This window comes from Myotis brandtii, unplaced genomic scaffold, assembly GCF_000412655.1.
Source record: "Myotis brandtii unplaced genomic scaffold, ASM41265v1 scaffold47, whole genome shotgun sequence".
Classification (NCBI taxonomy): Eukaryota; Metazoa; Chordata; class Mammalia; order Chiroptera; family Vespertilionidae; genus Myotis; species Myotis brandtii.
This window is the reverse complement of record NW_005367952.1, coordinates 144016-157077: the sequence shown is the minus strand read 5'-3', so window position 1 is coordinate 157077 and position 13062 is coordinate 144016.

The window sequence follows — 13062 nt, the reverse complement described above, 5'->3', positions numbered from 1 at the left end:
CTGTGTTGTATATTTTCTACACACTTGTTTATAAAATACACACACACACACACACACACACACACACACACACACACAGTGTATGAGTAAAATGAAAAAATAAACAAACCCTAAAATTATATAACATGAAACATTTCATTAAATTAGTTTAAGCTGGGGTTCTTTCACTTTAATCGGAGTCACCCTTGAACAACAGAGATGATGGGAAATATTTCTGAGATGACACATAATAAAATATACTTTGTCTGCCATTGCTTCACCAGAACAATTAGAAAGAAGAAACTGAATATTAATTAAAGTCTACAGAATAGTCAGGCTTGAGGTAAAGTAAGGCTCAGAGGAGGACATCACTGTTGGCATGGAGGTTAATTCGTGCTGAGTAAGGTTCTCTGAAATTTCCCTTAGTGAGGAGGGTACCTAATATTTATATTTCGCTCCATCAGTCTACTCTTAAACTCAGGCTTCATCCATCCACTAAACCAGGGGCCAGCAGACGTTTTCTCTAAAGGCCCAGATATGGGTATTGTAAGCTTTGCAGTCCATGTTGTCCTTGTTGTAACTACACGGATCTTATCACAGGGCAACAGGAGCCCTAGACAACATGTAAATGAAGAAGCAGGCGCTGTGCCAATAAAGTGTTATTCATAGGCACAATTTTAATTTCATAAAATTTTCACATCATGAAATATGATTCCCCCTCAATTTTTTTCAACTATTTGAAATATAACAAATATTATTTCCTTGCATGCTGTACAAACACAGGTGGTCAGCTGGATTTCACTGAGGAGCTGTAATTTCTCAATGTCTGCACTAAACTATATTAAACCTAGGCAGTCAGAAAGGGTTTAAAGTTTGTATTTCAGGGGTGAAATGGTGCAGTGAGATCATTTTACCTTAAGAATGCTGATGGAAGGATTTTATGGCATCAAAAATAGATACCCTGGCCCTGGTCAGTGTACTCAGTAGTTAGAGCATCAGCTTGAGTCCCAAAGGGTCTTAGGTTTGATTCCAGTCAAGGGCATATACCTGGGTTGTGGGTTCACTCCCCGCCCTATGGACTGGGAGGCAACCAGTCCATGTGTATCTCTCACATCAATGTTTCTTTCTCTCTCCCTCTCCCCCTCCCTCCTTTAGCTTCCACTCTCTCTGTAAAGCAATGGAAAAAAATATCCTCGGGTGAGGATTAACAACAACAAAAAGATACCCTGCAGACAGACAGAGATGAAAACTCAGAGTTCAAGATAAGAGTTAGTAATGATTACTAATATTTATTTGAGAGTCATGTTCATGAGGTGACAACTCAGGCTGAAATAGTAGTTGAAAGTGTGACTTTGGAAATAGGAGTGGAAGGGGACAGAGGAACACGATGTGACCAGTGTATGGAAATAAAAATGGAAAGAATCACCCTAACTGGTTTGGCTCAGTGGATAGAGCGTCGGCCTGTGGACTGAAGGGTCCCAGGTTCGATTCCGATCAAGGGCATGTACCTTGGTTGAGGGCATATCCCCAGTGGGGGGTGTGCAGGAGGCAGCTGAATGATGTTTCTTTCTCATCGATGTTTCTAACTCTCTATCCCTCTCCCTTCCTCTCTGTAAAAAATCAATAGAATATATTTTTTAAAAAGTTATGTAAGTGGCTTTAAAAAAAATGGAAAGAATCAATATAAACAAATTCATGGGGATAAGGAAAGAGACAATTTCATGAAAGGGGAGCAGGGCTAATAGCTCCAAGAGGACAAGGAAAATACCCATGGTTCCATGAGCAGCTACATAGGTGGGCAATGACTTTTGAAAGAAGAGTCACTGTAGGAAGGGTAGGTGGGAGGAGGCTTACAGGGGCCTAAGTAGGAGTCAGAAAGAAGTAGATCCCACTTCCCAGTAGACTTGAACTTTTTGGGAAAAAGGCACCACATTTAACTTATCTAAAAATGTGACACCTAAGAAATGCTTCTTTTACTGAAACATTTACATTTCCTAGCTAGGCACTGTCAGTAAGGAACACCTGAAAGGCAATGGTGTTTACACACAGACCTGCCATCTCTGCAGAGATTTGGAAACTGGAAGGTTCGGCTGCCACATTCTGGGGCTTCCCTGAGGTTTTACCTGTTCATTCGAATTTTTGTCATATAACTGCAACTTCCATTTCAGTGTGTTTTTAATATACGTGGCATATCTATAACTTGGAGCTTGTGGGGAATCTCCCACTCTTCCAACTTCAAATGTCCTCCTGATTCAAATCCTGGCCCTCAGGTCCCTTTGCATAGGGGTGACCTCGGAGGAGAATAGCTCCCAGGTTAATATGTTGAGGCAAAGGGAAGGTAGAGAGAATGAAAACATGGAATGTGAAAATACAGCCCTCCAATTTAGAAAGTTCTCAACAGAAAATAAAATCACACACACACACACTCACACACAGGAGTACATTTAGGGTCCCAGAAAGAAACATAAAGCAAGGATTGAAAAGATGTGAATTTAAGGAGTAATTCCCAAGGTGTCAGGAGGATTAAGAGAACACCCAAGGAATGGTTAGCAAGAATAGGGAGCTGTTTTTAGGCTGAGGACTGAAGGGGAAAGTAGGCAAAACAGTTTCCAGAATTCAGTGAGATGGGAGGCTCTGGAGGGGGGGCAGGGTCCTGGGCTCCAATCATGGAGGGGCACCGACATTGCTAGCAATTCCGTCTTCCAGAAAAAGCGTTGCAATTGAGACTTAGCAGTTGTTAGGCATTTAACAAAATGACTGTAGACAATACCTTTGGCTTGCAAAATATTGGCAGGTGTTGCATTTTCAGATGTCTGAAAATATTTGTACCTAATGGCCTACTAATTTGATTAAAGTACTCTTGAACATTTTGATAGACATGTCTTTTGCTATTTTCTGAATTCAGATACATACTGCACTTGTTATTTCATAAAATACCAATTTCTCCTTCTATAATCTTTGGCAACCAAAATTCTCTGCTACCTACATCACATATGTATGACCAATTTTAATATGTTAATTGACTCAATGTAAAAATATTACCCCCAACATTTGTGACATATTGCTTGAAATGAAAAAAAACACTGTATTCAATTAAACTAATTTATATTAATTTTTCTTCTTTTATATTATTTCTATTTAACAACCTTGGGTAAGATTAATTCATTTAACTACGTTGGATAAGATCAATTCATTGAACCATGAAGTGCCTTTCTCTCTGTGCACTATAGTATTTTCCCAGGCACCCTGGAGGATATTCATCAGAAAACAACATCTTCGCATATGCTGCCTGCAATCAGTTTGTAGGGAATAAAGTCCTCTAGAAACAAATATACTGGAATTCAGACAAGAGAAAGATTGGAGAGAAAGAGGTAAAGTGACATCTTCCTGAAAGTTGTGACATCTGAGCTCAGCATTGACGAATGAAATATGCAGAGTGACAGGATATGGACGCCTCCCTCCAACTGTGATAACTGAACATCCCCAGGCCCGGGGTACAGCCTCCACTTCTGTAAATGACAACACATCAGCAGTGAGGCGCGCCTGGGGACGGATTGCTCTCTGGGGAAATACCATTCTATCTAGCAGATCCTATAAGAATGGGCCAAGTGACAATATCAAACTTTTAATAATGCAGAGTAAGCACCTTGCCTTAATATGCTGTGACCACAGAATTTGTAGCAAATCATAAAACACACTATGTGATCATGCCCCCAATAAATCCCTTCTAAACCTTTTGAACTCGACACATTTTTATCCAGTTTGGAAAAGCAACAGTATGTTTTATTCCCCTGGCATCCTGAGAAAATAGAATGAGAGGATTTACATGGAATATTAAGGTACAAGTTCTTATAAATAGCTGCAAACTTAGGTGTCACGAGCCAGTCCTTACACTGCTAAAAGGAGAACTGATATCTGAAAAAAGAAATAGAACTCTGAAAAAAGATACATTGCAAACTGGGTTAAATGAGGCTTATTCCCTAACACGCAGCTAACTTATTTTCTTACCTCTGTGGAAGTAAATGTTTTTTAAATATATATTTGGAGTTAAGAATATAAACTCAGGATTTATTAGAGCTAATTTGCATTATTTTATTTTGTATTTACTATTTTGACACCTTTATCAATGTTTGTTTGGCAACAATGTAGACCTAGTATGATGTGGCCTATCATAGGAATATTCTGAATATCCATTGCTATTCCAAAACACCCCCGCCCCGCCCCCGCCCCATGAGAATGACTGAGGTCTCTGTTGAAGATGCAACTGGGCCAACTTATTTCATTGCCCAGACCTACTTCTCTACCCATAAAGAATTGTTCCCAAAAGCACTCACCAATAAACCTCATGGGTGCAAATAATAGAGTCTCAGAGTCCGTATTACAGAGAACCCAACCTAAGACAGATGTCCATTTTCTCCAAGTTAATCTGTAGATTGAATACAATCCTAATAAAATCCCCCCAAAATTTAAGAAATAGATGAGTCGATTCTAAAAGTTTGTATGAAAATGCCTAGGAATAGAAGAGCCAATTTGGGGAAGAAAAAGAACTTATACTGTTTGATTTCAGGATTTACTCCATAAACCAATGTAATCAAGATATGGTGATAATGGTATAAGGACAAACACATAGATTAATTGAATGGAACTGGGAGACTAGAAATAGAACCATGCACAGAATGAAATGATTTTTTACCAAAGCAATTCAGAGGAAAGGAACATCCACTCAAGAGAGGCTGGACCCATAGAGGCAAGATTTGTGGAAAGACGAAGTACAAGTTCCCCAAACAGATCACTAGGAGTGATGACAAATTGGGCTACTACTACTTCCTTACTTTGGTTACTAAACCCATGTATTCTACTTATTTGGGAAACACACCATATCAGGCCATTGAATTAGGGTATATACTGCTTCCCAGTTAGATGGAGCACCATCATTCTTAAGGCAAAAGATTTCAAAGTGGGAACCTCAACTGTGCCTTCAAAAGACCATTCCATCACTCTGTCACTGTGGATCTATATCCCAGTGAAATATTTCAAGTGATAGGACCAATGAATCTCATGGTCACGTGACCATTGTCTCACCACATTGGCTCTTATGAAAGCCAGCCTCCAAGATATTACCCATTGATTGTTATTTCTATGTATTCATCCTCTTCTGTCATCTTCTCTCACATTTAATGGGCTAACCAGAGCAACCAATAGAATATTGTGAAAATGATAGTGTGTGACTTCAGAGCTATTCCATTTAACACGCATTTTCCACTTTGCTCCCTACTAGATCACTTGCTCTGGGGAAAGCATTTGTCAAGTTTTAAAGAAGCTCAAGCAGCCTTAGACAAGGTCCATGTAGCAAGGAATTATATAAAATTGAGGTTTCCAAAGTCTCATTTTGTTTTTGTCTAGAGGGATATATTTGAAAAGTATTTACAGCAAAGACTAAAATGACTTAATTTTCTCAGTTATTGGTTCCTATTTTTGTCTATTACCAACTCCCCCCACCAAACCCGTACCCATATGAACATGTTAAACTCTTATGAACTGTAGTGCATGGCCTAATGTAATAATGAACTGTGGGAGTTGATTTAAACACAAAATGATATCCCGTGATCAATTTAGGTAGATGTACCAATACTTTAAGATCTCAGTGACTTGAGAGGTTTGGTATGGAACCCAAATAGGAAGCTATTTCCAGGAATACTTAACTGGAGAAATAAACTTAATTTGGGATTTTGAAGGATGGGTTGACATGGCAGGTGTCTGACTGATGGTATATGTAATACCATCCGCACTCAGGAAAGCTGTTACCTAAGTTAGGTGACACATAGGAGAACCACTGGGCTATTGATCACAATGTGACAAAATGAGGAGACATGGATATTACTAGTTCTCTGGATTTTAAACAGTCTGCCTACTGTTCAGACACTGAGGGAATTATGGGTGTGGACCTGTTGCCTTCTGACCTCAGCCAGCCTGTAGGTTCCTGCATTCCTCCACATCCTCTAACCCTGTGGTCAAATATAGCAAAGGAGTTTAAGTTTGCCAGCAACATTTGGTAGTGACTGCCTGGGGATTGTGTAAAGATGGCATTTTTCTGCCCCAGCTGCCTCTTGATTCTGTCTAAATGCATGTTGTGGTCAATTAGTGATGCAGCCATAGGTACTGCAATGAAAAGTGATGGCATTTACAGTACGTAGCTGCCACTTATGTCTGAGGATAAGCAGATGTGGTGACTGTAACTATTCTCATCATTGCACGGTCCTACATCAGTGTATCAAGATATACCCTGCGGTGTATCTTGCCATTTTTATGAAGACATTTTTGTACAATAATCAGAAAGAAATCCAACATCCCTACGTTTTGTGTATTCATTTTTTAAACATGTGCAAAACTCAGCAGCACATCGTAGCCAACAATGATTGGAATGGAAATAACTGAATAGGGCTTTTTCTCTCCCCATCCCAATGCCTCAGCCTCCACGAATAAAATGTAATGCAATGCATTATTTATCAATGGCAGTGCAGTGCTGCCTGTAAATGTCACTCAATGAGATTACCATATATATGGCTGCACATAAAATGTTTCCGTGTGGTTTGCGATTTATCCAGCATTATGAAAATGTGAGTAACAAGAGTGAAGGCAAACAAGAAACTTCCAGTCCAACAGTGGAAAGGGAAGAGAACATTTCCCCATAACAAATGAGCTGAAAAGAGGCCCCGGAGGAGGAAAAAAAGGGTTTTTTTAGCTGTTACACCAGACCCAACAGAGACCCTGGTGGTTGAGTTGCCAAACATGTATCACAGCCGACTCCACAGGGGCCACTGCCTCTTACTGTGGCAAGAGCCACACGCACAGAGTAGCTGCTTCATGGTGTCACGTCAGGGGCACGACAGACTCATGAGATAGACCCCTGAGACTAGAGAGAGGTTGGTGCTTTCCCTCTCCCAGCAATGGGATTATATTTGCCTTTGTTTAATGTTTCAGTGTTTAATCTCTTAAGAGGGATGAAAGAGCCCAGCCTGCGTGGCTCAGTGGTTGAGTGTCAACCTATGAGCCTGGAGGTCACGGTTGGATCCCTGGTCAGGGCACATGCCTGGATTGCAGGCTGGATGCCCAGTAGAGGGCATGCAGGAGGTGCTGATCGGTGATTCTTTCTCATCATTGATGTTTCTGTCTCTCCTCTCTCCCTCTCCTTTCCTCTCTGAAATCAATAAAAATATATATATTTTTTAAAGATGGATGAGGGAAACTAATGTATTTAAGACCTCCTATGCTTCGGTCACTGGGCTCAGTACTTCATAATATATTTAAATCTATATTTTATAGATGAAGAAACTATGGATTAGAAAGCTGAGGCAATTTCCCTAAAGTTACCCAGAATTCAAACCTAGAGCTGTCTAACTTCAATTTGTTTGTTTTTCTTACTATATCTCCACCTTGTAAAAATTTGCATTTTTCCCAATTATATGTTGCATTTTCTTTTATCTCCCTGAGTGCTCTCAACTATTTGCTTTCTACCACCTCCTAGAAAAGTGAAACCATTTTTTTGAAATTTGACCTATTTTTAAATGGAATATAAATTAGGTATTTTCTACAATTCGGTCATATTTCACATTCAATATTTTCCAAATATTTTCTTCTCTATATTTTTAGGGTAATTAGATTTTTCTATGTTTAGAGATTGCTTGATCTACCAGCTTACTGAAGGCTTTATTCTTTATGTTCTAGAAAAACAGCCAGGTAGTAGGGCAATTCCCTGGGGTTGTCTGAGGAATAGTAGCCCTAGAAAGCCCACTTACCCTTGTAGAAGTTGAACATCAGTAACAGCATTTATCATGCTAGGCCTCGCCTTCTACTCAAAGATCTCTTCCTCTGCTTTCCATTTCCTAGGGCTGACCTACACACATCCTCTTGGCTCTGACCATAGTCTTTCTCCTTTCAAATTCTTTCCCTGACTCCTGCTCAGTGAACCACAATGTCACACAGAGGTAATCTTATATCTTTAGGCTCTACTGTGGCACCAGAATATATCTACCCCCATTTTCAGTAGAGGTGGCAAATACATTGTTTTAATAAAAATAGCTCATATCTATGGAGTACTTACTATATGGCAGTCATTATTTTAAGTGCCTTGCATGAACAGAATCATTTAATCCTCAAAACCACACTTATAGGAATTAAGATTACCACATGCAAGGTTGTAAAGCTTTTGCTCGAGGCCTGGATTTAAAAAAAAAAAATGCTGTGCTACATTTACAAAAAGGAATACTACTCATCTATAAAAAAAAAAAAGAGAAAAATCTCACATTTTGTGACAGCATGATGGAAATGGAGATTATTATGCTAAGTGAAATAAGCCAGTCAGAGAAAGACAAATACCATATGATCTCACTCATATGTGGAATCTAACGAACAAAATAAACTGATGAACAAAATGGAAACAGAGGCATGGATACATGAAACAACTTGACAGCTGTCAGAGGAGTTGGGGTTGGAGGACTGGATGAAAGAAGGTGAAGGGGTTAAGCATAAAAATATATAATATCACATAAACCCATACAACAATGTGGTGAGAGCCAGCAGGTAAGGGGGGTGTGGGATAGGTGAAGGTGAACAAAGGGGGAATAAGTAGGGATGGAAGGGACTTTGGTCTGGGCAATGGGCACGGGATGTAGTGTGCAGAGGATTTTTGGTTGAGTTGTACACTTAAAACCTGCATGGTATCGTGATGTCACCCCAATAAATCCAATACAATAAATAAACAACTCCAGTCATGTGGCTATGAGCCCAGTATGCTTAACCATTACATCATACAGCATGTATTGCATTGCAACCAGTTCTTTTGAATGATTTAATAAACCACCACACTTCCTGTGAGGCAAGTACACTTACTGGCTGTATTTCATCTGTATTATTCAGTTACTGAGTAGCAGAATGAAGATTTCGACCAGATTCTGGTTCCCTTCTGATGTATGTTCTCTCCTGATCACACTAACACCCACCAGCAGTTATATTTATAAGTACCGCGCGCTAACCGATTGCGCCACTGGAGCTCCAGCAGTTATATTTAAAGCTCTCTTCCAGAGGATGAGCAGTATGATCTCCCAGGAAGATGTTCATAAGCATCATGTGATAGTATTTTGAATCAATCCACAATCCCAGAGTGCTAAGCAGCTTGTTATAAGACATGTCTTCAAAATTGGAAACACACACGACTAGATAATGTTTTGTAATTAGCTGTCATTTGAAAACAGAAAAGAAATTTAAACTTGCCAAAATATTTGGTGAGTCTTTAGGCTTTAATACATTGTTTGCGGGTAGTTTTTATCGCGCGCTAAAAGGTGGCACGTGGCGCGGGCCATTTTTGCTTTTTTTTTTTTTTTTTGCGCAAATGGCAACGTTCAGTAAAATTACGATAACTTTAGTTTACGTATTTATACGTTACCCGCATTCTACCGCTAGTCTATAAAAAAAACGTATTAATACGTGTCCCGCCCTCTACTTACTACCAGTCAACGTAAAACGTATAAATACGTTTCCCGCATACAATTAATATTCCTTATAGGAAAACAAATTCAAATAAAAACTTTGGTAGACACAACATGGAGATCAGGAGCTTTTCATTCTCGATCTCTAAACTATCTTGATATTTTTGTTAAGTGATTTTATTTTTTACTTTTTTATTTAGAAACTTCATATGAAATACTTTTTATTCCTAATATGATCCTTATTTATCATTCCTATATACTTACACTGAACTTTGCCCACTCTCAGCTCCCCCAAATGACCTTGAATTATTCCTTTTAGTGCATTGTTTAAAAAAAAGGCATATTGTGTCACAGGGACTTCTGTTTCCATCATATATAGAAGTTTAATCTTAAGCAAGTTACATGTTTCAATCCCAATTTCCTCACCACTAAACTGTGAGAATAATGCCATATATCATGGCTATTTTCAACTAAGTGATATATTTAATTGGTATTTATTTTCTCTTCTCCCAACTTCAGTATATGAGTCAAGGTTATATTGTGTCAAAATAGGTAGACTCACTTAAAACTAGTTTAAGCATAAAATGAAGTGATTGGAAAGACATTCAGCAAACTCACATAAAAGACAATCCAAGAAAAAGATAATTAACCAGGTCTCAGGAGAGGCAGGGGGAGCAAACAGCAAGCAATTGAGAACCTAAGCAGATATTTTTCCATTGTGTTTCTCCACTGCCAAATGGGTTCTCAACCTACTTCTCTTTGTCTATCTACGTCACTTCCCGTTATCGATAGATTTGGATTATCTGCTTTTCTGTACAAGTGTCTGGCACAAATTTTATAATTAATATCCCCTCAAAACCCATATGTTAAATCTGATTCCAAATTCTACAATACTAATTGATGCTCTAATTTGACCTATGATGGTTCCCGTCCCTTTAAAGATCTTTCACAATGTAATTATATAGTTTGACACTATAAATGGCATTGGTATCTATAACTCTCCCTTGTAAAGTGTGCGTCAGAGTCACGTATGCATTAAAAAAAAAGAAAACAGTTGGCTGTACCCACTGTCTTGACCTTCTCCAAGGGTAGTGCCAAAACAGGTTGGTAGCTTTAGTAAGCTTCATGGTTGATTTCACATTGAAGATCCAATCAATCTAATCTGGGGACAGTGATCATTGCCAAAGGGCCCACTTACTATCGACATGAAATTCAACTTTAGTGCCTGTGAATTACAATGTCCAAGGATAGGACCTGGGAAATTTAACAAATTCCCCAGAATCCTTTTTCCCCCACAAAAACAGTTGGCTGTACCCACTGTGTCTTGACCTTCCAAGGGTAGTTCCAAAACAGGTTGGTAGCTTTAGTAAGCTTCATGGTTGATTTCACATTGAAGATCCAATCAGTCTGTTTTGGGGACAGTGATCATTGCCAAAGGGCCCACTTACTATCTACATGAAATTCAACTTTAGTGCCTTCGAATTACAATGTCCAAGGGCAGGACCTGGGAAATTTAACAAATTCCCCAGAATACTTTTTCCCCCACGATGAAATTTGAGAGTGTGTGTGTGTGTGTGTGTGTGTGTGTGTGTGTGTCTATATGTGCGTGCGCATACAAGAAAATTTGAGACACCTTGTCCTAGGATTACGATTCAAATGATCAGTTAAGTTTCTTTCCCAATGGGGCAGCAGGAAAGTCACAGCCAGAAGTGCTGGTGATGTCTCCTCGTTCACTAACCCGCCAGGAGGGGAACTCCCTTCATCTTGCCACAGAGCAGGTCAGTTGCTTTGGAATCTTTCAGGTTAGAGGGAAGGCTGCCCAGACTCAATTAACTGTTATGCATTAGCATTGCATTTGGGCATGACAGCCCCCTCAGTGTTTCCTCAATCAAACTTCGGGGAGAAAACTTAGACTAGGCGGTGTTAAAGAATGGTTCTGAGTCAGCCACATGGCTTGCAATTTCAATTTGATGTGATTTATAAATCGCCGCTGTTGTGGATTTTGTGGTTGTTGGCAAACCCTGCTGCTATACGAGGCAGCCGCCTTCTGTAGGTGAGGTGTGCTTGCATCCATTAATGGATGTCTTGGTCACAAACAGAATTTTATAACAGATGTCATTTACCTAGACTGACACGGCACATGGAAATCCCTGCTGTTTTCCTTTTGCACACCAGTGGGAAGAAGCTGTTTCCTTGCTGCCCTTGAAGTTGTATCGCTGTCAGCTAATGATTCGCAATGCAATAGCTTCCTCTTTAAAAAATTCCACCAGGAGGCATTTCTCAGCGTGGGGAAAATCACCATCTTTGCATCACATTTCTTGAGAAACAGACAAAGAAACTTGGTCTAATAACAAGAAGGGGAAGAGAGATCTAACACAAATCGCTGAACATCTGAAGTTTAATCCCTGTATGGGCTCACCATGTCATAAGAAGCACTGTGGTGAAAAAACATTTCCTTTCTTTTCATATTACACTCATTTTTTCAACCCACATTCTTTTAAATTTGTGAACATCAAAGTTTTAAGGTATACTAATCATTTATTAGCACTTTTTCAGGAACCAACATTTTTTAAATGAAGAAAGGTATATCTTATTTACATTCAGTTGATTATAAAATACAACTCAGACTAAGAAATATTAAAATGCTAAAATTAAAAACTGCCTTAAATCAAGCACACATGCATAACTGTAATGATATTCTTCAGATCGTGTAGAAAACGTGTTTCTCACTTGCCAGGGATCAATTTATAATTGGGTTAATCGCCCTGCGGATAATACTGTCTATCAAAAGTTAAATTTGCCCTCCCTGGGCTCCCATTTGACACGATGTGTATAATGTGTTCTATTATATTTTTCTTCTTTAAGGAAAAAAAAATTACTTGTGAGAAAACAGCGCCACTTACTATTATCATGAATAGCGAGCACTTGCCTCTATGACTGGTACTTTCCAGGCACAATCTCATCAAATAAACACAAAACTGCTATGGAATAGACATTATCATTAGCCCCTGGAGTAGTAATTAGTGCTACTCACCAAATGTTTCTTGCTATGCACCTCCTGGGCAATTGGTATGATTTCCCTTCCCAAATTACCCACCCCTCTGACATTAGGCCTGGGTGTCAGCCTGAGTAACTATAGGAACAGAGCACCCTGTCAACTGCCCTTGGCCATGAGAGAGAAATACATTTTTCCTAGTTAAGCCACTGAGAAGTGGAGGTCATTTGTTACCAGCACATAACCTACCAATCCTGACTGATACATCCCCATTTTCTATTAAGAAAAGGGACGGTAAGGAGGGTAAGAGCCACTGAAACTAGACTGTTTTTTCTTTCTCTTCTTACAGTCTTGGTTCTTAATTTTCCCTCAAAAGACACTAGCTAGTTGCTCTCTTTCTACAATTTGTTTAACCGGCCCCCCCATCACCTCTTTAATTTTATGGCAGAATTTTCTCATCTCTTCTAAGTACCTCCTTTGCAGCTGTCTGCAGTCTTTGATATTTGATGGAAATCATCACCCTAAAATGGGGATGGAGTGGGAAAGGGTTTAAAAGTTTCAAAGAAAATCTGTTCTATCACCCATCTGCTCAAAGATGGATTG